The sequence below is a fragment of the Mus caroli genome, chromosome 7 (assembly GCF_900094665.2).
Source record: "Mus caroli chromosome 7, CAROLI_EIJ_v1.1, whole genome shotgun sequence".
NCBI classification, from domain to species: Eukaryota; Metazoa; Chordata; class Mammalia; order Rodentia; family Muridae; genus Mus; species Mus caroli.
In genome coordinates, this window is record NC_034576.1 from 73,008,556 (window position 1) to 73,034,195 (window position 25,640).

The 25,640-nt window shown below is 41.9% G+C and overlaps 1 long non-coding RNA gene across 9 annotated transcripts in view; it reads left to right on the forward strand.

Moving 5' to 3' along the window:
• LOC110297832 overlaps positions 1-25,640 on the forward strand; it is a 111,194-nt gene that overhangs the window by 18,298 nt on the left and 67,256 nt on the right. For 4 of the 9 annotated variants that reach the window (XR_003837138.1, XR_003837140.1, XR_003837136.1 and 1 more), the window contains exons 2-9: positions 4,773-4,924; positions 5,169-5,350; positions 6,661-6,789; positions 6,952-7,077; positions 15,696-15,835; positions 18,538-18,646; positions 20,659-20,795; positions 22,941-23,071. This is a non-coding gene — a long non-coding RNA (uncharacterized LOC110297832). Of the gene's footprint in view, positions 1-2,981; positions 3,039-4,772; positions 4,925-5,168; positions 5,351-6,660; positions 6,790-6,951; positions 7,078-15,695; positions 15,836-18,537; positions 18,647-18,875; positions 19,003-20,658; positions 20,796-22,940; positions 23,072-25,640 lie in introns of those variants that run through there. The other 5 variants (XR_003837142.1, XR_003837143.1, XR_003837141.1 and 2 more) reach the window with 5 other exon arrangements.

Here is a 25,640-nt window from a genome sequence, read left to right on the forward strand (position 1 = left end):
GGTGTTATATTTACCATTGAGACAAGAGGATGCGAGCGTTCTGTACACTGTAGCTTCTGTACGTAAAGTGCCTCGCATATTTCACTTAAGATATTATATTTTTTTAGTCAACAGAGGTAAAGATAGCAGCCATGCCCTAAACATAAGGATTGGCTATGTGAAATGTGAGTTCATTCCAATGGAAAACTCACAGTAGGGCTTCAGGCTAACTGAAGACCCATGTGGAACCACAAAGTGTTACTCTTGGGCATTTGAAAGTGGAATAGAAGGCCATTAAAATCCTTTTCAGATCCACACCTCCACTTTTCACATCCACACCTCCACTCAGTATCATGGATGTAAGTCGCAGTTGTTGTCTGGGTTCATGATGAAAGTTTGAGGCCACTTTAGCTGATGATGTCTGCAAGATAGGTCAGGCTAGCCAGAACTGGAAGGTGTTTTGGGAATGTCTTTGACTTGCTTTGTCTTCCTTGACATTCACTGGGACACGGTGAGAAGAATGGTATATATGAAGAGACTTTCAGTGACAGATGTGGGAACAGCTGAAGAAGAACACCCAGAGAGGAAGTCGTAGTCTTCTGGTTGCTAAATATGCCTGTCATTTTGTGTCTGAACCCAGGAATTTGCACACGCTTGGGTGATCATTCTGCAATAGAGCGAAACCTCCAGTCCACAGAAAATTGTTTTTAGTAAGGGAACATGGATGAAGAATTATTGGCTACCTTCTACAGGGTACTTAATAAGCAAAGGCCCTCTGCTAAGCTGTGCGTTAAGGAAGCTCAGTTTCTCACCACAGTGCCAGACAGGCATTGCTGTTTCCACTCCTCAGGTGAAGGTGCTAGAGCACAGGGATGCTATAGGAGTCACTCAAGATCACACTGCTTATAAAAATGACCTAATTCAGCAATGTCCCATTTTGTCTCTCAGTGCTTCTGTCCAATGCTAGACTGCTCATCAAAATAAAATGTAATTGTGGTGTTTGCAAAACAAACTGCTATGGACTGTGCACGAGAGAATTAACCCCCTATTTCTGGACAAGCAAAGGCAGTAGGGAGTACTGAGGAGAATTTGGGGGGCATGGCAGGGAACCTTAACAAGGAGAAGTTGTCCCATCTCATCTTCTGATCCCTCAGGTCGGAAGGACTTGGTTTCCCAATCCTCCCATGGTCCTCTGATCTGCTACCTGGCAAACTGGATTAGTTAGATACATGATTTGAGAGAGAGAGAGAAGTTGGAGGGTGGGAGGGAGGGGGTGAGAAGGAGGGAGGAAGAGAGAGAGAGAGAGAGAGAGAGAGAGAGAGGCGTTTAAAGAAAAAGGTTTAAAAAGGTCACAGCAAAAGATTGACTTGAAAAGAAAGATCAGAAGGAGAGAATGGGCAGACTATTTAAACAATATTTAACAGAGTTGGGGTACACACTCTGGTGATATTCAGAAGAAAATGTGGCCAGGGAAGTTTTGAAGAAGCAGGAAGGAAGGTCTAAGGCGGGGTGGGGGGTGGGGAGGGGAGAAGAAAAAAAAAACAAGCAAGCAAACAAACAAACAAACACATTAAAAATTCTCTGAGATTTTATTACTGCCTTTAGTCACAAAGGATGTCATACTCCCCACCCCTGCCCTTTTTCTACTGAAGTTTAAGCTAAAGATTTCCCAGTATAAAGAAATGTCATCTCTTACGCTGTGTAGGTTGCAGCTTTAGCTGGCCTAGCAAATGTGATTTGCGAAATGTTTTCTCTCTTATAGTAATATATGACCTGCCCTTATATCTTTTCTGGCCGGTGTCTTTTATCTCATTTAATGTCGCACCGAATTTGCCTGCAGATATGGAAACAGGGCTCAAAGTGATGGAGCCAGCCCTCCATCAGGCAGCCTAAATCACTAAAGAGTCCTTTCCAGTCTTTCCCCACACTGTCTTCCTCACACAGTGTGAGTGGCACAATTGGAACCTGAAAATGACGTCACAGAACAACTGTCTAAAGCCTAAGTTGTGATGGTGCACACTGGTAACCGTTGTCTATTATGCTAGGCTGGAGTTCAGGTTTGCTCTGAAACCTGTCTATTGTCTTGCCGGTATCTTTCAGTCTCTGCAGCTTATGCAAAAACTGTTTGAGGCCGGGCAGTGGTGGTGCACGCCTTTAATCCCAGCACTTGGGAGGCAGAGGCAGGTGGATTTCTGAGTTCGAGGCCAGCCTGGTCTACAGAGTGGGTTCCAGGACAGCCAGGGCTATACAGAGAAACCTTGTCTCAAAAACAAAACAAAACAAAACGAAACAAAACAAAACACTGTTTGCGTAGCTTGAACCCACACTTCTGCCTGCTGGGACTGGGAGACAACACAAGAAAGGTGTTTGAGCGTAAGGAAAGAAAGTGGAATCTACCAAAAGGCTCCCACAGCCACCTGCGTCTTCGCCCGGCTGTTTCCAGGGATCATAGTACTGGTGAAAAGGTTGAATTGACACTCCAAACTGTTCCTCTGCCAATTGAGGCCGAATTCCAGATTCCCTAAAAAGCATGTAAAGTTTCTATCTGGAAAGAGGCAACTGCATTTAGGAGCAATTGCCCAGATTAGGAGGCCAGAGTGATTTGTTTACACTTTGTAGCCCAGGGCCCTTCGGCTCTGGTCCACAAGCAGGAGATTGTAAAAGGCAAGGAATTTCAGCCTAATGCTGACTTCCCTCTCTTGACCTGTGTGTCAGAGCCAAAGAAAAGCAGATAGAAAGCCCTGTTGTCACTTGCAAGCAAGTGTCCAAGCAAGTAGGACACAGAACGTTGTGTTCTAGGTAAAGGAGTTGACACAGAGGTCCCCCTGCAGTGAAGACACGGGTCAAGTCCGACTGTAACTGTTGTATCAGGATGCAGTTACTCTGGTGGATGTGTCTCAAAAATGATGTTTGCAAAACAAATTAGGAAGTAAGATTTCCCTGACACCTTCTGTTTAATCAGGACAACGCTTTGATTTAACTTTGCTTCTGAATACATTACAGGTTAATCAGTGACCAAGGGAAGATAGAGAGGTTATCACTATGCAAACTGTGCCAAGGTGAGTGTTTTGAAAAATTAGGTGGCAAATCCGAAGATTTTATTTTTTATTATCTTTATTTTTTTTTTTTTTCACCGAGACAAGGTCTCATCTCATGTGGCACTGGCTCGCCTAGAACTTGCTCTGTAGACCAAGAAGACTTGAACTCACAGAGCTAGGCCTGTTTCTACCTCCCAAGTGCTCAGACTAAGGGTGTGGGCCATAGTGCCTGGCAAATACAGACATCTTAGCCAAAATAGAACCATCTAGAACAGTTGGTCTAAACTCTGAAGTTGACAGTGGCTAAACTGTATGAGATTGAAATGCAGGCTCCTCCCCCTTTAGAGGACGAACTGTTCCCATTTTTTTTTTCAGAACTTTGGTAATTTCAAAATTGTTTGAAGGTACTTACCTTTTCTTAATGTAATCCCGAGGCTAGTGGCCTGACCTTGCTTGTTGAAATGTGCACAGAGGTGAGGAAGCATGGAGAATGGGAAGTATCCATCACAGAAGAAGAGGCCTTCCAACTGTAGCAGGGCTGAGGAGACAGGAAGTGTCACCTGTGCTCGCAATGCCTGCATGCAGGAGTTTTAAACCAGACTACACTAAATATCTCTGGTAGCCTGAGAAGCTGGAAACAACCACAGGAAGAGGCTGAAGTCTTCTTTCTAAAGCTCCCCCCACCCCCCACCCCCGCTCGCCAGTTGTTTGAAATATCAGTAGCTTTTCTGCTGATAGTTAAAACATTTATTTTGTGTTCCAGGCATTCGTGGTGGTGCATACCTTCAATCCCCAGCATTTGAGAGGGAACTTTTGGGATAAGCTCACTTTCCAACCTCACTGAATCAGCGTCTCTCTCATTTCTGTTACTACATTATGCACTACTGGCTACATGGCTTCTGGGTGATTCTCCTGTCTCTGCTTTCCATCTCCCGGCAAGAGTGTTTGGGTTACAGTCGTATGCACACAGGTTTTTACTCCGGGACCAACTGAAATTAGACAGTCAGGCTTGCAGGGGTAGCAATTTTATCTGCTGAACTGTCTACCTAGCCCTCTAAAGTCATTGAAAGATGGACTTAGATGAGATACTGGAGAAATAGTTTAGCAAATAGGAGAGCTTTTTGCTCTGCATCTTAAACATTTTGACCCAAGTTTAGTTCCAGCACACATGCTGGAGCAACTGCAGCCTCTAACGCTGGCAGGAACTTGCATACAAGTGCACATAGCCTCACACAGACATATGCATGTACACAATAAAAAACCATAAAAATAAATGCTGAACTAAGAAACTTAGACTGAAGCTGTGACATGGACTCTGAGGCATTTTGATCCCATCATCCAGCAACATTGAAGGCAACCAAGAGGGTACCACTCTAGTCCAACTTACAAAACTGCTCACAAAACCTCAACTTCTTCCATGTTGGCTCTTTCTGATTCTGGCTTATCTCAACAATTTACCATATTTTACAAGGTCAGAGCCCCTGACATTCACAATTAGCTTCCAAATTAACTTAGAAATGATAGTAAGCGCTCAGCTAAATGATAGGGTGGTCACTGGGGACCAGGCCAATTTCCTAGAATAAGGTTAGGACTGAGTTGTTGCATGGCAATGTGTGGATCACATCAAAGACTGAGTAGGAATTCCTTGTGATACCAGAGATAGGACCTACAGTTCTGCATGCTTATGTAGCCTGCTGACCTTGCTTTACCTGTAAACCAGATAACCTTTAAGTAATGTTTTTGTTTGCATTTAAGGTTCTGTAACAATCAAGAACACGTGAACACCTACCTGTGGGAGGAGGCTTGGGGGCACACTGTTTCTGGTGCCTGCTGAAGCCAGCATTCTGGAGATGGACAGCCGTTCAAGGAAATGAAGGGAGATTTTGTAAATTGCAGATTCTAAGCAGGTAACTTACATGTGTGAAGGCCTGGACCAAGTCAGCTAGATAGAGGAGAAGGCACCATTTTTAGAAATGCTTGATTATTGACAGCTTTGATTGTGAATGGGAGCAGAAATCATACTGGGTGGGATTCTGTCCTCAGCGGCATCATTTTTACCCTAAGAGAAACTTCAGTACTTAAAGATAACAGACACACTTCCTAACCCAGGGCTTTTGTTTTACTGGATCCATTTTCTGGATTCCTACACAGGACAAGGACTGTTGCTTCCCTGAATTGGCCTGCTTTCCCAGAGTATCTTAAAAGGTCTCTTGAAACAAATAAAATCCTCAGAACTTCTGGGACTATCACAGACAGTGTCCTGTTACTGGCTTTAAACAGTCCCTCATGAGGAAGAAGCCCTATATCCTGAAGTCAGATGTCAATCATCCTGGGTATGTACAGGGGATTTAATGCTTTTAAGAATGTTTCATGTTTATCCCCATTAAATTTCAGTTTGCTTTGGATTTTTGGGAGCTCTGGGAATCTATCACTCTCAACTTTTGTTGCTTTATAGACTGACTAGCACTAATTTCCCCCTCCATAGTTCCACTCAATTACTGAACTAAATTTTGACCATTTCAGGGATTCTGGAGTTTCTGAGGTTACTATGGGAAAAATTAGTGCATTCTTATTCTGTCAGCTCGTAAGCCGTGGATAATACAATGTTCTCCAAGGCGAGATTAGCCTCTTCTCAAGTTCTGGGCTTGCCTATATGCCATGCACGTAGGCATCTTAATTTTATTTGTGCCTGTTTCTTACCTGTAAAATGGAAACATAGTAGGGCTATCTCATGCTACCTTTATGACATTATTATTATGATTAAATGAATTAACACATGCAAAGCACTTACATTAGTGCCTGAGACAGCACATGCATCATTTATGATAAAGGTAAGATAGGTTGAGACTCGTTCTGAAAAGGAAGGCAATGCCTTGTTTATAACTCTAACGTCTGAAAGATAAAGAAATGCAGTTGCTGCCATTATGCTGAGCTTTTGAATGAATACATTTCCATAAGGGAAGGAGCAGGTAATATAATCAACTCCGTACTTTCTAACCATAACAGATATTCAATGTTATAAATCAAGAAAGCTTTGCCCAGAGAGACAGCTCAGTAGGGTAAAGGTTTTTTCTGTCAAGCCTGATGAGCTGAGTTTGCTCGCTGAGACCAACACGGCAAAAGGAGAGAATAGATTCCCATGGTTGTTTTAGGATCTCCATACATGGACTGTGGCACATGTGCAAACACACACACACACACACACACACACACACACACACACACGCACATAAGAAAAAAACTGACAATAAAGATATAATCTTGGCCATGAAAAGAGAAGAGTATGTGTTGAACATTACGACCACCTCAGTGGTGATCATTTTTGATTTGAGAGAACACCAGCGGGTCCTCATACAACCTAGGCAAGTGCTCCACCACTGAGCTACAGGCCCAGTCCCAAACCAAGCCCAAGGTGATTCTACTGTGTTTGTATTTGGCTGAGGAAGCAAGAAAAGACCCACATGCAAGTCCAGTCTGTATTCTGAGAAGGAGAACACATTCCGCTGAGGTTGTGCCTATAGCAAGCTGAGAAACAAACAAACAATTTAGGTATTTTTAATACAAAAAAAAAGAGCTGAATGATCATGCTTGTGTTTCATAGATCTTCATTTTGCTTAAACTTCTCTACCTTTCTTGGTCGTAGGAAGACTCAGCCAAGAATACATGCTTAGAAGAAAACTGTTTCAAGCATCGTCATTTTCGTGGATGTATCTGCACAGTCCTCCCTTTCCACAAACACCAACACTGAAGCCCCGACGCTGGGAGTCTCTGAGTAAGTATATAGCAGTATGATTACTCCCTCACTCCACTGCCCTATGTTAAATCAAGTTCTCAGGAGGCTAGAAATTTCAGTCTTTTAGAGACATCTTTTACGTTTTTGAACTGTCCATGCTAATTTAGATGTAGGTTGGCTATTTTCTCATTTCTGTATCAGTACAGGGGCGCTCAAAGAACGAAAGTCTGCAGCCTTTGTTCCTTTGTGTGTTCAATAAGTATCCCCTGATGCACTCACCTGCTGCACAATATGGGAGGAGCTTTTCTGTGGGAGCAGAGGCCACAGGTAATATGACCCACAGTTGTTGTGTGTGTTATGTGCTAATACTTTTGACAGCAACCATCTGAAAGGGGTGTAGCAAGTCACTTGAAATGTGTACACAGACAGCCCTCTCCATTACACTCACCCATATCATACCCATAATCTCCAAGGGCAGAGATGCTATTACACTTGGCAGGCCAAGATCTTCTGTGCTTACGTACACACAACTCCCACTGACTGTGCCGAGGAGTTACTTCAATGGAGTTTTCAGTGGCATAAATTTAGCCCAGTTCAGTCGTGACCACAGCAGGCCTGGCTAGACGGGGAGACCTGGCTGTGTGTTAAAAAGGCTGAAGAAGAACAAAAAGGCTGCCAGGTTTCATAAGAAATGTTATCCCCAGAGCACTGAGAACTGTAGTTGGATACTCAATACCCTCCGTCTCCCTCTTCCACCACCAGCGGGCCCCAGGCTGGTATTTGAAGCACTTGAAACAGAGTGGAGATTAAAAGAAAATGTCTACCATGCAGCAAGACTGTACTTTGCAGCCTAGCTCATTATGTGATGGTGGGACAAAACAACATTTATTTGGAACATTTATTTATCTATCAAATAAAAAGGGACCCCTTGGAAGCAATCACCTTTTTACTTTTGTTTGTTTGAGTCCATAAAACAAAAGCTCGAAGCCTACAAACCCCACATTGCTTTGCGTGTTATATAGTATACATACTCACACCCTGATACAAGCCATAGGAGTTTCCAATGTGATTCCTGGGAAGCTTTTTAGGGCCTCAGATTATTTTATCAAAGTGATCAGACATTTCTGACCTCAAGCCTTGGTTGCAGTAATATCAGGGTGTAATCCTAAGCCCTTGTCATTGCAACCCTCTAGGCTGTAAGCATTCAAGTCCCACTTACTCCTGACCATTTGAAAGTGGTACTTTGACCAGCAGAGCCTGGGTTTGAATCCCTGCTTTGTGCTCTGATAATTATATATCTTGGAGATGTTGCTTGACATCTGGAAGCCCTATTTTTTTTCTCATCTGCATTCAGCGGTTGACAATAACTTATTCATGTTGGCGCTGTGTGGAAGCCCTTAGAGGAAGGGACATGCTTTGGTGAATGGCTGCAGGCCATTGTTGGAACATGTGTTGGGATACTGAGTAGACATTCAGCAAAAACTTTCTTCTACCTCTGGGGTTGGTTCTCCTCCAGCTCTGTGGATAATAAGGAGAACACGCCTTTGAAAAAAATATCCCAATTAGCAGCTAGACACAGTGACACATTCATGTAATCTGAGCACTGGAGAGGCTGAGGCAGGAGCATCACTGTAACAGTGAGACCTTGTTTCAAAAAACACAATAAAGCAACAAAACCAAACCACATAGCGAGGCCAGGTGTTGCACTTAATCCTAGCACTAGGAAGGCAGAAAGAGATGGATGTCAGTGAGTTTGAGGCCAGCCTGGTCTATAGAGTGAGTTTTAGGATAGCCTGAGCTACATAGTAAGACTCTGGCAACAACAACAGTAAACCAAACCAACACACACTTACACACACACACACACACACACTCACTTCAATTTATTAAAGTTCACATGCAACTTTTTTCCCCTCTTCATTTTGGTAAGATCAAAACCAGGAACAATTCTTTCAATTTTACAAAACTAGTATGTTTCATTATAATTAGTTTAGTAATCAAAAACTACCCCTTTTTAGACTTGTGTTTTTTTCATTAAAAGCAAACCAAAGCAAACCAAAGAGAGCTGACAATGTGTGTACCTTAGTTTGGAATCAGATTAATCATATGGTAAAAAAATTCATTACTCTGTATGAAAATGTCCGAAAGGTACTCTAAACACATTTTTAAAAGATGATGTGTTCTTGACTCAGAAAAAGTACAATAGGTTAATTTGAAAGATATGTATAATTCAACACAGAATCATGGGCTCCTTGCGTAGTTTCTTATATGAAAGCACTGCTTTATCATTGTTAGGGGAAACTGGTATATGTAACCCAAGACCTCTCTTCATAGATGCAGCCGTGTATGCATGTATAAGAAGAAAGTAACAGAGCACTTGTAGTGTGTGTGTGCATGTGTGTGTATGTGTCTGTGTGAGAGAGAGAGAGAGATTAGTGATTGCAATGTAACAATTTCTATTTGTATAATAAAGTCAGAAGAAATGGAACAATTTGGACCTGCATGATGGTTCAGCCACCAAATCTAATGACCTACTGATGCCAGGAAGGATCCACGTGGTGGAGGGAGAGAACTGACTCCTACAAATTGTCCTCTTACCTTCCTATGAATGTGTGGAGTGAATGCCCCATATACCCTACACTCACAAAATGAATAAATAAAATGTGCTTTTTTTTAAAAAAAGAAAAGAAAAATGTTTGCTATGAACATAAATTCTGGAGATTGATCTATCTCTAAATGGAAGCCAAAGTTGATGCACATATATCCATACCTAAGACGACCCATATGATCCTAACTAACACCAAGTTTCCAGGCTATACATGTGGTGCTAAGCTTAGTATTTCTATATTATCAACCAAGTACAAAAATATTAAAGTAGAAACCTGTATTCTGTCTCTCACTTCATATCTGTTCATTTCATGAAGCCTCTCCAGCTCTGGCTGAGCTTGGGATTGGTGTCTCTAGTCTCACAGCAACTCTTGAGAGACAAGACACCTTCCTGCTTTTCTGTTCACTTTTTGCCCCAATTTTGGGTAGCCCGTCGGTCTCTCCTGCCTGCGTGTAATATCACAGGGCTGTACTGACTGCATCAAATTGATTTAGGACACTAAGCATTTTCTTAAAAATTAAATTTCCCGTGAAAATGTAGCAGGACTAGCAACATTGAAAAAGCATTATGGGAAGTTCCAGAGGTTGAGCTAAAATGCAGGCAGAATGCTTTGTGTCAGGGAGGAGGGGAAAAGGGTCAGAGAGGAGGGCTGAAAGAGAAAGCAGGGCAGCAGGAGAGGCATGGCGGAGAGGAGGGACCAAAATTAGAACAAGAGGCACTGTTTATTAATAACCTTAGTGACCCACAGGCCCCTGACACAAAATACATTAAGGATTCTTGGGACACTCTGGCCTGTCACTCACAGGAGGAGCCAATAAACTGGTGCTGGAGACTGCAGATGTTCTGAGAACACATGAAAAAGAAAAAGAGAAACTGGAATAAGAAGAGGCACAGAGTCAGAGGCATAAAAATATCCTGTGGTGCTCCATGATCCCCTGTCTTCCCCTCCAGCACCCTACTGGAGTCAGTACGTAGCCCAGGCTGGCCTTGAACTTTCGGCAACCTTCTTCACATGAGGCTCATATTCCTGGAGTTTCAGTAGTGTACCTGTGTACCCAGTTTTCTTTGCATTGCTTGGTTATTTACCTTGCTTTGTATGTTATGAAGTGATTTCCACGCACTGCAACTTTTTTATTTACGTAACTTTTGCCTGGCAGTTCTATGGAGTAATTTATTGGTTTAAAATTACACATTTATCCATTCCTCTGTTGAGGGACATCTGGGTTCTTTCCAGCTTCTGGCTATTATAAATAAGGCTGCTATGAACATAGTGGAGCATGTGTCCTTACTGGTTGGAACATCTTCTGGATATATATGCCCAGGAGAGGTATTGCGGGATACTTTGGTACTACTATGTCCAATTTTGGATCACAGGGCCCCCAATGGAGGAGCTAGAGAAAGTACCCAAGGAGCTAAAGGGATCTGCAACCCTATAGGTGGAACAACAATATGAACTAACCAGTACCCTCTGGAGCTCATGTCTCTAGCTGCATATGTATCAGAAGATGGCCTAGTTGGCCATCAGTGGAAAGAGTGGCCCATTGGTTCTGCAAACTTTATATGCCTCAGTACAGGGGAACGCCAGGTCCAAGAAGTGGGAATGGGTGGGTAGGGGAGTGGGGTGGGGTATGGGGGACTTTTGGGATAGCATTGGAAATGTAAAGGAAGAAAATACCTAATTTAAAAAATAAAAATAAATAAATAAATTAAAGAAAAAATTACGCATTTAAAAAATTGCAATCTTGGGTTTATTATTAATATCTAACATTAACATGTAATCCCAGTGCTCAGGAGGCTGAGGTGGAAAGATTGCTCGCGATTCAAGGTCAGCCTGACAGTTCCAGGTCCAGGTCTCAAAAAAGAAAAAAGAAGAAAAAAAAAAAGAAAAATCAACCAATCGATCATATCCATCGCTCAATTTTAAATCTATTAAACCTTCCTTTTCTGATATCAGGGACACTGTTCTGTTTGAGCATTTAGCTGGTGACACACCTACGCACATTCACGAATGCAGATGTTAACAGCCTTCTGCTTTTCTCTCTGCTTTTGGGACTGACTCGGCTCTGTGGGTCTCAGGGTGAGGTCATGTGAACCTCCTCTTTCTTCTAGCAATGTCTAGAAAGGGACTTTTTTCTTTGGGAACCTTTTACATCTCTCAGTTCTCTGAAGACAGTTTGTTTTGGTCCTGTGGTAAGAATCCATTTAATAAGACGACTTCTGTAGGAGCTGTGAGCTAGTGGCCCTCTTTCCTTTTCTTTACATTTCCTCTCCTCATCTTCTCATCTTCACATTCCTCCAGAACTTTCCCTTTTTGTTAGGTATCTATCTGTTCCTATCTGGTAATCTCCTCCTCACTGAGCAGTTTCCTGGGAGTTGTGCCCTCGTGTGTTATTCTTTAAGACCTAAACTCAAAATGTGCAAGAATGCATTTCTGCATTCCTGTTGGCAACCTAAGGATTCCAATTTTGAGTTATCTCAGGCAGAAATAAACCAGGTGTTCTCTCATTTACCTTTTTATATGACCTTCTATACATTTAGAGTTTCTTCTTCTTCTTCTTCTTCTTCTTCTTCTTCTTCTTCTTCTTCTTCTTCTTCTTCTTCTTCTTCTTCTTCTTCTTCTTCTTCTTCTTCTTCTTCTCCTCCTCCTCCTTCCTCCTCCTCCTCTTCTTCCTCCTCCTTTTCCTCCTATTTCTTCTCCTCCTTCTCCTTCTCTTCCACCCTCTTCTTCATAAGATGGTCTTACACTCCATGCTTTTCTACATGTAATTTTTCTATTATATTTTATTACTGTTTTCTGGGAAAAGTTATTTATTTGTACATTTGCCATTTAACCGGTTCCTTATTCAAATAATTAGCTAATTTTGGTTCTTTTTGAGTTGTCTAGACGGATAATATTACCCATAGACAGTGATTTTTTCTGTTCCTCCTACTCCCTTAAAAAAAAAGTAATTTCTTTTTTTTCCCTGTCTTACTTCAAGGCAAGAACTTCCATGCTATTTAAAGTATTCCTTATTAGAAGTGCCTCTGATATTTTGATGGCAAAGATGCAGTCCCAAACATGTGCTTTTGGTCAGCACTTGTGTTGGATATCCCCCTACCCCCCATTTAACTTTAAATCTACCTTCCTGAGCCTTCTGTTTGTTGGCCTTCACATTGGAAGCCTCCTGGGACATTTTTCTAAATATTGAACAAGTGTGACCCTTTTATACTTGAGTGTTCTCTAGATATGCAGACGTCTCCTGCACGTATCATCCATTCCTCTGTTCAGGCCTAAATACCCATTGTTCCCTGGCAGCCGAGCTCTCCTTTAATTCTCAGGCAGTAAAGATCTAAGCTGCTCTTGTTTTATTTCATGCGACACCACCAGGCTATTTTCTGCCAACTGAAAAGTTAGTGTCTTGCATAAGATTTTTTATATTTTCACATTTTAAGGAAATGCTAAACTATTTTTCTCACATAGAAATTATCATTTCATTTGAATTTGCTGACTTTTTGCCAGTGGGAAGTAAAAATAACCCAGTTTTGCATATGCCAAGCAAAAAGAATTGGTTCCATTGGATTTAGGTTGGTTAGAACAATAACCGAAAAGAGTCCGAGGGAGGAAAAGGCCTCCTACAACATCAACTTCTGACAAAGCTGGGGTACCTATGTCAAAGCAGGCTGGTGGATGCCTCTTGAGTGGGCATGGACTAATGATGGGGCGGGGGGACCTTGAGCATGTCATGGTGTCACCTTCTCCCTGCAAGTCTTCACATACAAATTGTGAGATAATGCAAGAAGTCCCATTAAGCATTTAGTTTGACACATGTCACCCAACACACACTTACCCCAGTGACCGTTAAGACTATTGGATTTGAAGGCAGGTACGTGGATGGTATTTTAGTGAACAAATGGAAAGTGAAGCCCCTTCTCCATCATGACTCCTCCCTTCATAGAGCCAATTCCATGTACACTCAAGAGTTTTACCATTTATTCAACAGAAAGAGATGTAGTGAGGGTTTGACTTCAACTTCTACCCAACATAAGAGGAATGGGTAGTTTTATTCTTCCTCTGCTGCCTGTCAGTTTTCTGTGGGTGTAACTGCTGGGGCAAGCCTTCTGTACTCAGGAAGACCCAGCTTTCCTCCAAGGAAGATATTTTGATAATGGGATCTATTAAATCACTGTGTCCATGTATCTAGAGTTTAAGAAACTCGCCAGTATGCCTTAATTTCTCCAATTTGTTAGCCCAGGGAAACACCCCCATTAGTATGAAACCTAGACCCTAAGGAGAAAGGATATGACCTTTTTTTTCTGTCGTTTCCTACACAAAGATCGAAATCTACTTAAAAAAAAAAACAAACGTGGTGGGAGGTAACTGTATTATTATTGTTTAAAATTAATTATCCTTTGCTCCATATTTTACCTTGTTTATTTTATCTGTCCTGCGTTCCCCGAGGGGTAGACTCGAGGCCCCCATTTGGTTTTTATTAGTGTAATCAGTTAATAGCTGTTCTATAATGCTTTACTTATTGCGCTAATTTTCTGTAGTTATGTCCAGAGGCAGTTTCCTGGAAGACCACATTAAAAAAAAACAAAACAAAATAACCCCCAAAACCTAGCTTCTTCTTTAATGGGTTTGGTTACCACTTACAGCCTCGGCTCAGATTATTGAACACTATTGGTCTACAAAGGTACTGAAAATACATATAGACCTTAGCTAGTATTTTAAATGTGTATCTGTGTATAAATGTATGAATGTGTAGCCTATGTAAACCCTAATGTCTGCACTGACACTGGTATAATATATCAGCTCCTTGAACTCATTATACACATATGTGTCTCACTACTAGGGCCCAGGACAAGAGTGTCCACTGCCATATAGAGGTTTTCATGGGAATGTACCCCGTGTGAGTTTTGATATTTATAGGACTAGTCCTTAAATATAAAAGGAGCTTCATAGCGGGCTACTTGACAAACCTACCTGAAGGATAACTCAAGAAATATTTTCCTGTATGCAATAGATTATGTTCTCCCATGACTCACCTCCTGAGTTAGACAAAAATCATCTTCAGAGCTAATACCATGCATTCTAGGTCTACCTGCAGTGGGAGCTAGCGGTACCAACTCTCTGGATGGCAAGGATCTCAGATGAGTACATCTGCTGCCACTGGCTCTGGATGCTCTGTGTAGTGGCCCAGTAGTGATGATGGGGGTCTATATCAGATACTTATGGTTTGCTCTGCAGTCTCTGGCAATGATCAGGGGTCCACACAAAACAAGCTTTCATCAAGGCTTTAAAGTAGCCGAGCAGCTTTTATGTGACATGCTGGCTATGAAAACGGACCCATGTTTTATTTCTGTTTTGGAACATGTGTGCATACATACATGGTGAGCTGTGTTCCGGATGGGACTGGAGTCTAAAGGGAGTGTGGTTTCTTTGCTGCATACCTTGGACCACATATTTACCACAGCTGTGTTTGGTTTGTGACTTGCCACGTGAAATAAAGTATAGGACTTTTCACCTGTGACATCACACCAGCGCTCAAAACGATTTTGGTGTTGGGAGCAATCCAGACTTTGGATTTTGAGTTATAGAGGTTCAACCTGAAGTAAATCTGTGCTGAAGTGATATCCAAAGTAAAATTCTAGTTTAAGAACTGTGCTGACTAGATATTTGTTAGCTTGACACAAGCTATGGTCATCATCGAAGAAGGAACTTCACTCAATGCCTCCATCTTAATCGTTTGTCAGTAAGTCTGTAGGGAATTTTCTTCATAAATGATTTATGTAGGAGGGCCCCATCCACTGTGGGCAGTGTCTCCCTAGGCAAGTGGTCCTAGGCTGTATAAAACACAACCTGAGGAGCTTGAGAGATGACTCAGCAGTTTAGTGAACTTATTGCTTTTGCAGAGGATTCACATTCAACTTCTGTCACTCACAGGGTGACTCGCAGCATCAGGGCATCTAGTACTCTCTACTGACCTCTTCAGACACCAGGCACATACATGGTGCATATATGTGTTGCATATATGTGGTGGATATACATACATGTAGGTCAAGCAGCTAGCCAGGAAACAGTACTCCTCCATAGTCTCTTCTTCAGTTCCTGCCTTGAGTTCCTGCTCAGAATTGTCTCAGTGATGAATGGTGACTGTGGCACGGAAATCAAATAAACCTTTTCCTCCCCAAGTTGTTCTGGTCATGGTGTTTTGTCACAACAATAGAAACCTAACCAAGATAAGAACTGTTGGCTATGAGAGAAGAGAAAAAGAACAGAGGACCACAAAGGACAGAGGAGAGCTGTACTCCTGGGCAAGTCACTTCTTTCTCAATCCTTTTTCTTTCCTTATCCCAGATTAAGACCCTGGAGAAGAATTGCCAAAAGGATTTACTTTTAAGGAAGCCCATGATCCTATAAGAGTGATCATCAGTGTAAATCAAATCAAAAGACTTAGATGCTCTCTCCAGCTCTCCATCTCCCAACACCCAGAAGAGGTAGGGTATGTAACTGATGATGGCATGAATGGCCCTGGGGAGACAGTTATGAGGTTACTAACGGGGTGGGCAGAAGGGAGAGTGAGGACAGAGAGCTATGTGCCAAGGTGTTGCTGGCAATATTGTGTGCAAAAGAAAATGAGATCTCTTGTCCTTGACTGTTGTAGAGATAGAAGATGAATGAAATGTTGTTTTCAAATGAGCCCACCTGAGTGTACCACTGGCATTGATTGGCTCCTTCCAAATCCCTACACCTGAGAGTGTAATGTGAGAGGTTTGCCTTTAGGTAAAGCCCTCCTAGGCCCTCAGAGGAGGTAATAAATAGATTTGCAAGAAAAACAAAACAAAACAAAACAAAACAAAACAAAACAAAACAGGGAACCCATGTGTAATTCAGGGGAAGTACTTTGAGGCATTTCAAGGAAGACTCTGAGAAATAATCATAAAGTGTAATGAGAAGGAATCTTAACTGGGATATGATTTTCTCCCAAGAAGCAATTTTGGATATAATATTTCAAGCTTTAAGTTACAAACTCAGTGGCTAGACCTTGAATGCTTTTATTTGTGTCTTGGGGCTTCTATTCCTTCAGTTGAAAAAGAAAATTATTAAGATGATTTTTTTCCAGAAAGATTAATGGGTATAGCATTGGCTGGCCAACTCCCATAAAAACTACAGCAGTATAGAAATACTGAGATTAAGAACTAGGTTTAAATCATGGGACTGCCTCGTAATACCAGTGCTTAATTGTGAAACCTGTAGCATTGATTTGATGAAGAAAAACATCTTCATGGTATGACTGCAACTTTCATTTTCAGTTGTTATTGGAGACATTAATGGGAGAACGTCCTACACAGACTTTGGCAGTCATAGGACCAGTTCTCAACTTAAAATGAAGTTTCCAATCCAAGCATAGGAACAAACTAATTTTCTTGAAGGGTAACAAAGGAGGTTCTTGCCTAAAAATAAATGTGCTAGATCTGGCTTCAATGTGAGGTAGCACTTCTTTTTAATTTTTGTAAACCTGAAATAATTCATAGAGATACAAATGCCAGCCTCTTGAAGGTGAAAAATAGGTATTATATTTTATTTTACATTCTTTATGTCTAGCACCTGTTTCTTGGTATGTAACAATCTCCTTAACTGTTGTTGAAATGGCAGACTAAAAAATACTTTGTCAGTGTGTGTGTGTGTGTGTGGTGTATGCCTTTGTGGTATATGTGCACATGTGTACGCAGATGCAGAGGCCAAAGGAGAACATTGGGTTCCATCCTTGGAGACAGGGTCCCTTACTGAGCATGGGGCTAGGCTGAGAGTCATCATGTCCCATCTGTGCGCTCTCTCTCTCTCTCTCTCTCTCTCTCTCTCTGTCTCCCATAGCATCGGGGCTATAGTTGCTCATGCTTGTGAAGCAAGTGCTCAGACACAACCAAGCTCTTGCTCTTGCTCCAAGTTGCTAATTTTTGACAGAGTTACAGAATGTGATGTCTTGCTGCGCATAGCCTTCCAATAACTGGATGGACATACCACTTGTGCACCGACAAGGAAGCAGGCAGAAGCAGGCTGCATGTGGCAAGTGTGGGTCTAATGCTGAAAACCAGAGAAACTTTAATGGTATAACATTATAAACTTCTTGTTCTCTTTGAAATACCTGAATGTGTGGTCCCATGACTTATGGACCCCTGTGAGGACAATTGCCTGGGACACAGGAAGAGCTGCTCTTATGACACAACAGCTCTTCACTGGATGACAACTTAAATAAGTGTGAATGTTGGGCTAGGAAAAACAGTGTATGCCTATAATCTACGCACTAGGGGGGCCGAGGCAGAAGGATGAGGAGGTTGAGGCCAGCCTATGTTACATAGTTTGACACTAGTCTGGGCTATAAAGTGAAACTCTTTCTTTAAAAATGTGACTGGTGTCATTCCTGGAGTTAGGGTATATCCTGTATTTTAGGGCCCTAGAATCCCTAACAAACCAACATCAATTGCCTCTCCTCAATAGACCAATGAAAGAGAGAATTTAGTAGGGAAACACAATCAAAAGAGATTTGTTTGATGTCACACTAGGAGAAAAACCAAGACGTGACACCCCCAAGTACCTCCGTGAGTTTCTGCCATCAGATTTAGGTTTAAACAGAAAGCAGAAGCTGTGTGTGACTAATCAGTTCTGGTCAAGATGTGGTCCTGCCCATGATCACTATTTTGGCTCCAGTTCCTTCCATCAGGTGGTCTGTAAAGGGGAAATCTCTTCTGGGGAGACATGCTGCTTGTCTGGTGGACACCAGGCTAGGAGCCTTTTCCTTCTCCCTGAATAAGATTCCTGGAGAAATTTCAGTCACTTGAGGGTGCGTTGCCTCAAGAGCTTGATAGCCAAAGGAGTCACAAGTGTTCTTAGAATGTCTTTATTATATCTCCTCCATTAGATTTCAAGCTACATTCGTGCATGGGGACATTCCCTCATTCATGGCCTCAGGCTGGCTACAGTGTCTTGCTTACCAGCCTTGCATATGGGACAATGCCCTGCTCTGCTGTGGTTTGAATCTGGAGTGTCCTCCTAAGGCCCATGTGGTAGTGCTGATGTGGTTTTTTAGAAATGGTAGGGCACTTCTCAAGAGAGGTTCAACCTACTGGAAGGAAGTTAGGCCATTCAGAGACTTCTCTTGGAAGCGGATATTCAGACCCTCCATCTTTCTTTGTTTTAGGTGTCATATGCGGTTTTTCCTCTGCACCACATCTTCCAACTATGATGTCTATCATCAAAAAGTCCAGAGCAATGAGATCACATCATGGTGAACAGATACCACCGTAACTGTAAGCCAAACTAATACTTTCTTTCTTAAAAGTTAATTTTCTCAATACTTTAAAAAATTAAGTAATTAATTTTTTTTTAGAATAGTGAAAAATAAGTAATTATTTAATTCTTTTAGACTAGTGAAGAGCGGAGTGGTAGGGTCCCTCAGGATTGGAAGACAGCGTTGGGTGCTTTGCATTGACTTCAGCGAGCTAAAAATCTAAACATGAGCTTAATCGTTTCTTCCAGCCCAGCATAAAGAGAAAGCTTGACCCTAGACGTGGAGTGAATTGAGTGTGCAGGTTCCTACGAGTTCACTGCGGTTCCAGTGGGGATTGGGCAGGCTCCAAGCACTAAATAACCCTAATGATATCAGGTAGGGGCTCACCAGGGAGCTGTTTGAGAGTTTGTCAGAGCATATTAAAATACGATACATCCCCATCATCCAAAATGGAACACCAGTCCATCTGTCCATACATTCTTTCCTGATATTAAATTAGTCCAGGGGCTTTTAAAAATTACATCATCTTCTCAGACCCCCTTCTTTCGCCAATGAAAATGTGGTGAGAACGGAGAGAAAATCAGAATAACACACGCGGGTGGAAGTTCCATAATTGAAATCATTATTGCTTCAGACACCAGTGCTTTAATCAGCAGAATCATAAATCAATGCTTCTTGCATGTGAAGGTTGAAAAATAAAGGGATGTTAAACAAATTGCTCCTCTTAAAAGGCATGATGCAATTGGAAGCCACTAGAAATGGATAAAAAAGTGCTTTCTGAAGGGACACGTCGCTCTAGCATTTTATCTTCCACTTAATTAAAAAAAATATATTACCTGGTCCTTTCTTAGAAATTACATATTGGAGGTCTATAATGGCTGAGCCTTTAACCCATTTAAAAAATTTACTCCTAGGAACAGTTAATATTTGACGTTTAATTGCTTTTACTTGTTGGAGAAGAAAATATGTTTCTTTCCTTCCTTTCTTGATTGACTTTGCCAAAAATCACCTTGTGGTCTGTGAAGATGGTAAGGAGAAATTGACTTTAAAAATGCTCAGTACAGATATATGTATAGTCATATGCATATACATGCACACATAATATATCTATCTATATCTATATCTATCTCTATCTATATCATCTATATCTATATCTATCTATCTACATGTGAGATTCCTCTTGTGAGAAATATATATATTTCTCTCTGGACAACTCTGCTAGGTGGGTGATATTATCTCCATTGAATGGTTCAGGTGTAGAGGAGAGGTCTAGAAAGTATATGTCCTTGTACAGGGTTACCTAGGTAGTGAAGCACTGGTGTCCTTATTCTGTCCACCATGACCAAGTTGCATGCTTCTAGACATATTTTTTTTGTAGATGTAACGGGATCAGTGGAAACAGGTCACAAATGCCGTGTTGGAGTAGCTAATTCTCACAAGCTATTAGCCAGCACCTGATTCTGGGAAATTCACCATATTATCTGCAAAAAAGAAAAGGCAAGATTTGTGGCTTTCCTGAGAGTCCTTCCTGGTGATGGACCTAAAGGAGCTGCCGAATGTACTGTATCAATCATACTGACTTGAAAGAGATTCTAATCAGAGTCTTTGTAGAGATGAGCATGAAGGCTGGGCGTCTTCTAGAACAACGCCTGTGTAGAGATTGTGTGAATGGGCTGGCCTTGGTGTACAAAGGAGGAAAGAAACCATTGGTTTGATTTCCACAAGTCAGAAGATTTCCATTTCCGTGCTGTTTGCTTTCCTCCTTTTCCAGGCAATAAATTTAGCATCATAGACCAAAGTGCTTTTGCTTTCTTTTCTGTCTCTGTCATCCCTCCCCAAAGCCGGGTATTAGTGAAGGCTCTTGAAAAGCTGCTCAAACCAACTGCTTCTCCACATTATCTCTCTGGAGCTCGGGTGACAGGCCTCATCAGGTTTCACCTTCTGCGGCTTGTGGTCACATATGGGCTGTGCGTCTTGCACCTCACAGGAAAATATTTGTGTGTTGGTCTCATCAGGTTTCTTCTCTCCTAGGACTGGTCCTGTTTGGTCCATCTTAACACTGTTGGTTAACAGTGGACTCTGACTTTCATGAGGATGACTGGACATCCTCTGGGATGCCAGGAGGCTGCCCTTCCCTGCTTTGACTTTGTTCTGTCAGACTTGATAAGGTTAGCAACTATAGAACCAGGGGATGTGGAGAGGGAGGGGGTGGTTAGAGGAGGAGAGGGAGGGAGGGAAGGAGGAAGGGAGGGAGGGAGGGAGGGAGAGACAGACAGACAGACAGACAGACAGAAACACACACACACAGAGACAGAAACAGAGAGAGACAGAGACAGAAACAGAGAGACACAGAGAGAACCCTGTTAGCCAGAAGCCAAAGTCATTAATTAGCTGTCCTCTTGTATATTCTCCATCTCAAGTCCAATGATCCTTCTGAAACTCCTGCCCCCATTCCTGGGCTAGGGTGACAGCCTGGAAAGGCCACACCTGGGATTTTTACTGAGGGATCAGAACTGAGGTCCTCAAGCGTATTCACCAGTCATTCTTACCCACTGAGCCATCTCCCACCCCTGAGCTGTTTCTGAGATGGGGTGATACAACACTGTGAGAAAGCTCAGGGGAGGAACCTGGCTTGGGACCTAAGAATGGGAATCTATCCACGATTTACCTGTTCGTCCCCATAGCTAGGAGACACACAGAAGCCACCGTGCACCTTTTAAAAAAGTTGATACTTGTCCTTTCTTACCATTTTTTTCTTTGTTCTTTTCTATTTCTCATTTTGTTCATTAATACTAATTCTCATTGCCTAATGAAGAATAGTGACATGGCTGTGCCTATATTGCTACTGTAAGGACTGTTGGCAAAACCCAAGAACTATACTAACAAATACCTTCGTCTCTCTTCCCTCCCCAACCCCATGGTCTCTTCTGTCTTAGACTGCCCTTAGACTATATGTAGCCAAGGAATATCCTCAATGATCCCCCACTGAGTACTCAGAGTGACTCTGCTCTTATGCCCAATTTATGCAAGGATGTGGAATGAACCTAGGACTTCATGCATGCAAAACAAGCAGCTTGTTAAACTTGAGATACATTCCCAGCCCTTAAATCTTTATGAAAACATGGTTTGGAGGCTACCTATGATCTGATAATACTAAGATTATGTAATAATCATGTGAAAAAGTAAACAGAAAAGCTTATATCCAGGGAAAACAGGCAAATTTGTAAGGGCTTATCTGTAACTAATTAACAAAATGTCCGGTGGTATCAGCAGCAAGGCTTAAAGCTTTCTCAGGATGAGATAGATGTAGGCGCTATGTGAATAATCTTCAGCTAAGAGAATCTGATTGATATTCTGCCAGTTTAAGGGAGGCCCGAAGAAACAACTCTTACACAGAAGGTCCAAAGGTCACAGAAAGGAAAGCATCTAGATCCATTTGAGACTTTTGTCTTGGACTGGGGCCCAGAACAGTGTTTTTAAAAACTTGCTTTATGTGAGAACATATCTGAAAATATTAATGGAATTTGTGGTTACTTTCTCCAGAAAAAAAAAAAAACATCCATCAATAACATCTTTGGGTATCTATTTACTTTAAGATTTGGCCTGCAAGTTTTCTTTGATCTCTACATCTATCTGTCTATCTATCTATCATCCTTCTATCTTATCAATCTGTCTATTATCTATCTATCTATCTATCTATCTATCTATCTATCTATCTATCTTTGTGTGGTATGTAACAGAAAGATATATAGATATAGATATAGATATAGATATAGATATAGATAGATATAGAGAGATTAGTGTGCGGGGCCGTTTTCCCAATGTTCCAAGCATAGACAGTTTCTTCAGAATGTGTTTCACCCTTGGATGACTGAAGACTATAAAGTCATGATAATGAATAATTCTGGCTTCCCCTCCCCTTGCCCCTGAGACAGGGTTTTGCTGTGCATTCCTGACTGTCCAGGAACTCATTTTGTAGACCAGGCTAGCCTCGAACTCACAGATATCTGCCTGCTTCTGGCTTCTGAGTGCTGGGATTAAATGCATGCACTACAGTTGTCTGGCAGGTTTCAGTATTTTCAATTATATCATGCTTTTGAATTTTAATTCCTATTTGTTTATTTATGTGTCAAACACACACACACACACACACCCCACACTGTTCATGTGTGAAAAGTCAAAGGAGTCAGTTGTCTCCTGTGGGTTCTAAGGGTCTAACTCAGACTGCCAGGCTTTGGGACAAGCCCTGTACCTGGTGGGCTATCTCTCTGGTCCTTCAGCAATCTGTTTAATATGATACTTTGTCTTTGTAGATTTTGACTTCCAGTTAAAACCTGCCATCGGGTGTTCAGCAGGAGAGTGAAAGAGCGCCAAGCACACTGTACCAGCATCAGAGGCTGAGCCTGCCAGCAGAACTGACTCTGATGGAAAAGGGTGTCCTAGGGTGAGTGGACAGGATTAAGAGCTGCTTTTGTTAGAACACCTGTGAAAGGTAGTTTCATTCAGCGCATATGTCATAAGCACACATGTGTAAGACAGAACAGTCTTAGATGATACCAAAGTGGGACAGATGATACCCATGTGTGAGTCTCCAGGAGGATTCTGAGGCATAGGGCTCTGGAAATAAGCTGCCAGATCTTATCCTTGTGCCTCTAATGAGATTATGGCCACTCCATGACTACTCCATCTCATGAAATATTTTCATCATTTGGAAGACAGAAATTATTTTTTTTTACTATTTCCACTTTCTGAAATTGAAAAAAAAAAAGCTCTCAGGTGAAATCCCTGAAGACACCAAGCTCTCTCTCTCTCTCTCTCTCTCTCTCTCTCTCTCTCTCTCTCTCTCTCTCTCTCTCTCTCTCTCTCTCTCTTTCTCTTTCTCATGCTTAGAGGTCACTGGGCTGCCGGCATCATCTACCTCAGAAACATCTCCCGCAGCAGTGCTCTCTGCCACTGTTACAGAAGAAGGCAAAATTATGAGCACTCATGCATCTGGTCAATTACACACTGCTCCACCAACAAGGGAAATTCCTTCTCCACTTCAGCTGGTGCACAGTGATGCCCTGGAGCCCAGGACGGACATGCCTTGTAACTTTTTAACCTAGTTAGTGTAACTGCCAATATTATTCCCGTTCATATAAATGTCTAATCCTTTCTTGAATCTTGCTAGACTATTTCCCTCAATAATATCCTGCAGCAGTGAATTCCAAAGGTGCGTTATACGCTGCTTTAAAAATATTTCCTCTATTCGTTTAAAATTTGTTGCCTTTTAACGTCGCAGCGTGGCCGGCACTCTGGCCTTAAGTGGAACAGGTTAAAGGCAGAGCTTCATGTCTCCCCAGCACTTTCTCTGTCTTCTCTCAGTATTTTCTGTCTTGTCACTTATAATTGTGATTAAACGAGATGATTTGACTAAGTGGTTTTATGCTACCTGGGACACAGAGAAGGCATTGGCCCAAAAGCTTTCCTTGATACTCAGTATGATTTATTAAATAAATATTTACCCAGTACCTATTTGAGTAGGAACTGTTTCAGTTTTGGAGAGACAGCTTTGAATAAGACTAGGCCATTGTTCAGTGGGACCTGACTTTTCTTGAGAGGAAATGGGCAGTAACGTGTGTGTAAATTATTAGGTGCCATTTCAGGGTCAAAAAAGATCTATCCATCCTCCACATCCTCAAACTGTACCAGACTTGGCCTGGTTTCTTGCTGTTCCCCCCCCCCCAAATCTGTAGCACTATAATTATTTACATAGCATTTACATTGCATTAAGTATTACAAGCTATCTGCAAATGATTAACGTGCATGCAAGCATGTGCATAAATTATAACAAGTTCCATATCATGCAATGGAAGGAACTTCAACATCGTGTGATTTCAGGTTCCTTGGGTGAGGGAGTGGTTTTTTTGTTTTGTTTTTTTGGTTTTTGTTTGTTTGTTTGTTTGTTGTTGTTTTTTTGAAAAGGGGGTAGTTGGGCCAGGCCATCTATCAGTCATCTATGTGACATCTGTGGCTCTGTGTTATTTGTTGAGTATGCGAATGAATCCAGATGAAGATAGGTCATTTTAGTTAACGTTGTCACACAAGATCTGGAAGGAAAAGTTCTCTAATGCTTCTTATAACTCCCAATCGTGTTGGAGTACACAAAGGAAGGGATTTAGACAGAAAGATTCCAGTTGCAAGACCTAAGGTGCTCTGTCTAAGCAGCTGAGTGACCTTGGGCAGGTCACCTCTGCTCAAATCCACAGCATTCTTCTTCATAAAAATAGGAAGTAAGTTTTCTTCTTTCTTGGGGCTTTGAGTACTTAGGGACCATTATCTGAAAATTCTTTTTTTTTCTTTCATCTTTAATCAATTTTTTTTTTACAGTCCAGTCATTATCCCCCTCAGGGTCTGCCCTTCCACAGTTCCTCATCCCATTCTTCTTCCCTTGTCTCCAGAGGATGTAGTCACCCTCCCACCTACCTCTCCAAGCCTCCCCATTCCCTGGGTCATGGAAGTTCTTTAAAAACTGCCAAATGGTGTAAATGCTGTAGAACTTTGGTCCTTTATTTTATTTAAAAATTTGTTTCTAGATAAGGTCTTGAGTAATCCAGACTGACTTCAAATTCATTCAAAAGCTGGGGATGGCCTTGAACTCCTGAGTTCCCTCATCTGCCTCTGTGTACCTCCATGTCCCTTTATGCGGTGCTGGGAGTCGAAGCCAGGACTTCCTACATTCTAGGCACTTTTCCAACTAAGCTACATCCTACAGCTGAGAGACCTGGTTATCCTTGCAATTGTTCTTCCACAGGATTCATTTCAGGCATGTGCAGGAAACCACACCCACAGCTGCACCAAACAGCTGGTCTTTCATTCTTCCCTTTTTGTCTTCCTTGTTTTATCAGTTCCCTAACTTATCCTTGCCTTTCCTGACAGCGCATCAATGGCACCTTGGGAGTGCCCACCCACCCTCACAGCTAACTTTGGGCATCTTCCTGAGCTTGTGATCTGTTTTTTTTTGTTTTTGTTTT